This window comes from Crocodylus siamensis, chromosome 4 (genome assembly GCF_052110815.1).
Source record: "Crocodylus siamensis isolate JL-2025a chromosome 4, ASM5211081v1, whole genome shotgun sequence".
NCBI lineage: Eukaryota > Metazoa > Chordata > Crocodylia > Crocodylidae > Crocodylus > Crocodylus siamensis.
The window spans coordinates 159843997-159851161 of NC_143398.1; the positions used below are offsets into that span (position 1 = coordinate 159843997).

General features: G+C 51.7%; 1 non-coding gene across 1 annotated transcript; it reads right to left on the reverse strand.

Annotated features, from left to right (window-relative positions):
• Positions 1–2519: 2519 nt before the first annotated feature.
• On the reverse strand, positions 2520–2593 carry TRNAN-GUU (transfer RNA asparagine (anticodon GUU)). Its single transcript has one exon. It is a non-coding gene; the product is annotated as a tRNA-Asn (tRNA).
• Between the last annotated feature and the right edge of the window lie 4572 nt (positions 2594–7165).

Sequence of the window (7165 nt, forward strand, 5' to 3'; positions counted from 1 at the left end):
AGGCCAGAGTGACAGGGAGAATGGTTTAAGTGTCCAAATGAATAAAGGAGACAGGGCTGAGGGCTAATAGGGAAGATAGAAAGATCCTTTTTAGCCATGTTGAGTTTGAGCTAGCTCACTGAGAAGGTGTTAAGAGACACAAATTGAAATTTTACTCTGTGCAGAAGGAGACGGATTTCAAGTACAAATGAGTCACCTCATTCCCAGGGTGTCTGAATTTGTGTTTGCAGATGAGATGACCTAGAGCTAAAGTGTAAAGGGAGAACCGAAGCAGACCAAGGAGGGAGAGCCCTGTTGCCACCCCAAAGAACCTTGGAATGAGGTGAGGAGGATCCTTCAGAGGATGGGATGGAAGAGCAGTAGGGGAGATAGGAGTAGAAGCAGAAGAAGTTACAGAGCTACAGAAGCCAAGAGAGGACAAGATTTCAAGAAGACCATGGCCAATGGATATCAAAGGCAAACAATGGGTCAGGGATGATGTGGATGGGGTACAGATTCTGAGCTTGGCTAGGAAGCAGTCATTAGGGATTTCCATGAGAGCAGTTTCAGCAAAGTGCAAGAGGTGGAAGCCATACTGGAGGGGGTATAGACTGGAATTAAAAGAGGAAAATTGCAGACAGGGGTTGTGAAACAGTCTGGTCCATGAGCTGGAAAATGGAAGTGGGGGTAGAGAGATAATTAGAGATGCAAGTAGGGTCAAGGTGGGCTTTCTGAAGCTGGGAGAGACTAAAGCATGTTCATATTGCAGAGAAAAAGAATCAGAGGAGAATGAAAGGGTGAAGGAGACCAGAGGATGGAGCTGCTAAGGGTAAGGGAAGGGGGTCAGAGGAGGAGAGCAGATGAGAAACTAGAGTGTCTGTAACAATGGAGTAGGTCATAGGAAGAGAGGTCAGTTCGCTCTTGGGAGAAACCAGTGAGATCCCATGCAGAGAGAGAAGTTTAGGCAGGAAGAAGGGCAGGTCAAAGGTGGCAAAAGGTGGTTGGGACTGTAGGTATGGGATTCTATAAGAAAGAGAAATAAATGGTTTTAGATGGGAAGACTTCAGCACTATAGGAGGAGAGAATGCACTGGTAGCAGAGGAAATTACAGTCGTGGGATTTCCACTAGAAAGACACCCCACAGCATGATAGCAAGAGCAGAGAAAGTGGGTTTGGGGTGTGAACCAGACCTGGATGGACCTTGGGATGGGATAGAGGGGGAAAAAAGGAGTAAGGAAAATGAACCTGGACCATATCCAATGGCAGGGAGGAGGAGGAAGAGGAGGAGAGAGCAGACTGGAAGTCATCCTTGTGGAATGGGTAGAAGCCATGGTGGCAGGCTGCCAGGGGAAACTACTGTCAAAAGAGACTAGGTAGGGTCAGAAGTGGGAATAAAGGCAACAGAGACAAAGGAGCATTTGGTGAAGGCCATGTCAAGCAAAAAACTGTTTTTTGAAAGAATTACTGCAAGTCAAACTGATGGAGATGGGGAAACACAGCTGTGGGGTCAGTGGATCATCAGCGGTGGAAACTGACGTCACAAAGAACGAGTGTGGGAGGTGAGGAGGAGAGGGGCAGGGAATTAAGGCCTGGAGAGGAGGCCTGGGGGCAGAATTGGGTTGATGGGAGAAGGCAGCATCAGGGGAAAGGAGAGGACAGAAGAGCTGGGTGCAGCACTGGTCAGGAGAAGAAGGGTGGGAACAGAGAGAGATTAGGAGCAGCGGGACTGGAAGGAAGAAGGTGGACATCCCACCATGGCTTGGTCCAGGGAAGAGGAGAGGCCCTTACCAGAGCATGGGGTGCCAGACAAAGGTATCCAGATGCTGGAGGAGGGAGATCAGAAAGCGGTATACTTACCTGGCAGGGGAAGCAGCGTGACCACGTAGGCGAGCTCCCCAGGGTAATTGTCTCTGATATGTTTTCCATAGGAGGTCTATATTGAGCAGATTCTTTTTGGTATTGGGTGGTGGAACCGGAGCGTGCTCCATCCACTCCATGCATTGACCTGGTATTACAGTGCTTCCAGGACCGGTGCAAAAAAACAGAAAAAAAAAAAAAAAGTATGGGTGACTGAGATCCTTGCGCACAGGGAGTGGGCACTGCAGAGGCAGTGAGAAAAAGGGACTGGGCCTGAGCAATGGCACCCAAGGGCTGGAGATGATGCCAGGGCCAAGGACAACAGACGAAGGGAACATCAGGATTGGGGCACATGTCACCAGAGGCCTGGAGGAGGGCAGGGAGGTGGGGTCTGGCCTGGTGGGGTGGGAAAAAGAGAAGCAGCGCTGGGGAAAACCATGGAGGGCTGGAGACAAGGTGGACTGGGCCCGGCAGGACGGGGGGGGGGTGAGCCCACGTGCAGCATACAGATGGCACCCCAAGGGCGACCCACTTCTCTTCCCCCGCAGAGGCCGGGCACTCCCGGGTAACTGCGGCCTGCCAGCGCGGCGCCCAGCTCTCCGTCGGGATTCCCGCCGCAAGCCTTTTGTGCCAGACGGAGAAGAAAAAAAGGCAAAGCGAATTGGAGCTAAAAATCTCAGCCTCGTCCCTGGGTGGGCTCGAACCACCAACCTTTCGGTTAACAGCCGAACGCGCTAACCGATTGCGCCACAGAGACTGGCGCGGAAAAGCCTCCCCGCCGGCCTAGTCAAGGGAGAGCAGCTCTGGCTGCGGCTGCTGGGGACACGAGGCGGGGAGGGGACGGGCCCTAGCGGTGCCAGCCAGAGGGAGACGAGGTGGCAGCCAGGCAGGGGCAGCCTGTGGGGCGGGAGCTGCCGGGGGGAGCATGCGCAGAGCTGGAGGGACGGTCTAGACAGACGCACTCACAGCCTTGCAGCGGTTTGGCATGGGAGAGAGCACCGCTGAGCAACGATCATTGCGGGGGAAGGGGGTGCTCCCCCCATGACCATGGGGGAGTCCCGGGGGGTGGCAGTGCCTGGAGCAGAGGAGCTTTCAATGGAGTCAAAAGTCTGGCTGGGTTGGGGGGAGGGGGAAGGGAAGCGGGGTGTTTATTGATTACGCTGTTATTGTGTCAAAAGATCCGGGGCTGGGAGGGGCTGTTGATTATCAAGGGCCAGCTCCCAAGGAGCTCAGCCGGGGAGCCGTGCTTGAAACAAGAAGGTGGGGGTCGCTCAGTGATCGGGGGAGCCTGTCCTGCTGGATGCTGCCGGCGCGGTCCCAAGCCCTGCCCTGTTTCATGCTGTAAAATGCAAGGCAAATGAGAAGGTGGGCAACCGATCTAGCCCTTTCTGGGAGCAGTGGAGCCATGGGACTCAAGCAGGGTGCTGAATAACTCGCCCAGCAGCGCAGGAAGCCCCGGGGTGCTGCTGGACCCAGCCTGCACAGGCAGCCCTTCTCCAGGGCCGGTGCGTGGGGCCATGCACGCAGGCATCGCAGCACGGCTGGCTCCCCGAGAGGTGGAAACACTCCCGGCTTCAAGAGGACTCACTCCGGATAAAAACCTTGGCTTCAGGTTGTCAGAGGAGCAGAAGGGCCCCTCCTGGCTTGGTTGCGTTTGGTCTGGCTTGCTGTTCCAAGGAGGAGCTCCGCACACTGGGCACAGTTTGGGTCCTGAGCTCTGCTTGAAAATCTGGCCTTGATTTAGGTGTCTAAAAATAAATGCCAAGCCCCATGGAAAATCTGAGCCCAACTCTGCTGAGAGCACACGGATGCCCCCCGCCCCCAAGAGATGAGCTCTGGTGGAAATCTAGCCCTCTGTCTCTTGCAGGCCTGAGCTCTTTAAGTAACATAAATGGCGAAAGCAGCACTTGCCCGTGGAAGGGTTTAAGTGGCTCCTTGCAAAAAAAAACCCCAAACAAAACCCAGCCCCCGCCCAAAACGTCTTCCCCTAAACCAGTCAAACAAACAAAACCCAGCTCATTCTGAAATCAGCCCTATGTAGTAAGCTGCTCCTTCCAGTCTGCTGTACAATCATTGTGTTTCTTGGGTGACAACTGTTAAATTGAACCCCCAAGTTCATCCTAGTAACCCTCTGCAAACTGCAGACCTAGGTGGGAAAGGGAGAAGCAGTTAATACGTAAGAATACAATGATGTACTATGGCATTCTTATGTGTAATGCTACCCAGCACTAATACTATGTGCCGGCTGGCTAAGCCTCACAAAACTGCTTTCGGGAGGAAGGGTTATTATAACCTGAGGGCTGAGGCATAGCACATCTAAGTGCATGGGACCAAGATAATAGAGACAACATGGAAGTTGCTGTCATTCGGTTTCATACGTCCCGCCTCGAGGGCAAAAGGGGGAAGCCAGCCCTGCTTGGAGACTAGCTGCTTCTTCCACCGTTAAGTCAGATCAAATCTTCTGGCTGCCAGCTTTGCGAAATGAGAGGTCCTCCTCACCCATGCGAACAGTGTGGAGATGAGCCAAGCCGTGCAACTGCTTTTTATTACTATTATGGAGGCAACACTGCTTTGCAAAGGGAAGACCTGACCGGCTGCCTGGTTCTGGCCGAGCTCTCTGGCTACAGAGGAGCGTGCACAGTCACAGAATCAGAGACAACTCAGGTCGGAAGGGACCTCGGGAAGTCATTTAGTCCACCCCACCCCCTGCTCAAAGCAGGACCCCTGATGGAGGCGAGGTGTGAGCTTTTTAACCCATGGATTCTGCCCCAGTCTGTTGTGAGTCTCTACGATGACTCGCCCACCCCGCGCGTCCGCACCGCGCGCGCCGTGTCGCGCTGAATTCCACAGAGTTGTCTAACGCCAGTAAACGCGCCCTCGCCCCGGCCAGGAGTGCTCTGCAAGCAGACCGTGCGATACACTGCGATCCCAGCTGAACAGATTTAGCACAATGCGAGGTAATTAAAAAATAAATGAATCCACAGCCCGTGTTGGCATCCTATTTCCAGGATCGGGCCCGGCACTAAATGGCTCATTTTTTTTCCACTGGCCTGACCTGCCAGCTAAGGGCTGCAGGGTGTTCACGACTCTACGGCTGGCCAGTTCTCCTCTGCACATGGCTTTTCCTTTCTCACCTTGCATAGAAATGTGAGATTGCCTCGTATCTAAAAGGACAGGGTCACTGGCGAGAACTGGGAGGGGGGGAGGGGATACTTAGTTCCCCTCTAGTTTTGAGTTGTCCGAAACACCTTGTCCAAAGGCGTTTTGTTTTGTCTTTCGGGTGGTCCTCCTCCCCCACCAAAGTAGCTACGATTTCCAAATCAAGTAATACACCTGGTGATGCATCTCACCATTGCAGATCAATCCACACTCACACATATATAATAAATGTGACAGGCATACATAGACGTACGTCTATATGTGTATGTATAGACACATGTATGTGTGCGTGTGTGTATATAGGCATATCTATCTATCTATGCATGTGTGTATAGACATATGTGTGTGTGTATAGATAGATATATTCATGTCTATAGACATGCATGTGTGCATACGTGTATATAGACGTGTGTAGACGTATGTGTGTAAGTGTGTATAGATATGTATATAGACATATGTGTGTGTATGTGTGTATAGATGGATATATACATGTGTGTATAGATATGCATGTGTGCATATGTGTATAGACATATATGTATATATGTGTATATGTATAGGTATATATATGTGTATAGACATGTATGTGTATGTGTATGTATAGACATATATGCATGTGTGTATACACGTGTGTATTTGTATAGACATATATGTATGTATATGTATCTATAGACATATATATATATGTATGTGGGTGTGTGAGTGTCGGTGTATGTGTGCATATATGTGTGGGCGTAAATGCACATATACAGACGTACTTGCATATATATGTGTGTGTGCATATATGTGTGTCTGTGTATATATGGGTATATATATATGTACGTACCTATATGAGCGTATGTATAAATGCTTGCATACATATACTTGTATACTACGTATACTTGTCATGTATATTATGTATAGCATATCGAGACAGATGCTGCACATATACACTGTTGTTCAGTCTGTGTGTACACACAGGCACACTGATCAACACAAACACGCGTGTGGGGAGGTGCATGCTCATCTGCCCACCAGCACATACCTGCAGCGGCAGAAATCGCGCCCGCTCTCTTCTCCCAGGCACGCCGTGCAGCGGCAGCGCGCACAGATAGGCGCCTGTTTGATTGAGGAGCTGTTGTCGGTGCCCTTATCCCTGATCTCTGCCTTATCGCTCTGATCGTGAGTCATGACCGACCACCTCAGTGTTTTTGAGCTACAATTTATCAAGGCGGCGGGCTGGCAGCGCACAGGACAGGGCATTTGGTTTCGTCTCCTGCGGATTCATTGCGTTTGTGACGCCTCTTTCGCCAGCCAAGAAGCTGAAGAATTCGGGACGGAGGTAGGATTTAGATGAGATGAGAGCGCATTAGATTAGAGGAAGGGTGTCTAGGGCTGCATGGCCGGATGGGCAGTAGAGGTGCCCCGGGCTGGCTGGCTGGGAAGTCATTAACATCCCCGAGTGAGGAACCCCTGTCTTGCACACGTCAGCTTCACCCCGCTGCTGTTTCCCTGAGGACGCTGCTGGTCTGCATCCCCGCCTGCCTTGCTCGCCTGGTCCCTTTTCTCCCCAGGCGCCAGCAGCAAAGTCCTGCGGGGCGGAGTGCCCATGCCCCCCGGGCACCTCTGCCCACGCTCGTGGGAGGCTTCCGGCACCACTTTGCCAGGCTTGTAGCCCGGGATCTTGTGACTAATGTGCAACTCACTCCCTGCTCGCTAAAAGCAATGTCTGCCCAGGGCCCGAGCTCCTTCCTCCTGGATTCTTCCCGGGGGGGTTAACGTGGATCCTGAATATATGTGACCCCAGCACCAGTTCCTGCCTGGGGTGGGGGGTCAGACCTGATGATCTGTTTAAGTCCCTTCCGACCCTAAGTGCTATGATACTATGAAATATCTGCATATACATGTGTGTAGACACATATATGTCTGTATGTATATGTGTGTACATCTATATGTCTGTGTGTGTACCTATGCGTGTGAGAGAGAAATACATAAACTCGCTTGTCCAGTATAGGTCAGAGAGTCTCCAGTGACTGCAACTTGATCCGGACCCGATCCTGGATCTGCATTAAGGGAAAACTCCCCTGGGTTCCTGGAGGAATTTTGCCCAGGTAAGGGCTGCAAGATGGAGCCCGTGATTAACCCCGAGCTTGGAGTGATCAAGTAGATTCTGTTTCCGTGTAAGAGTGTAAGG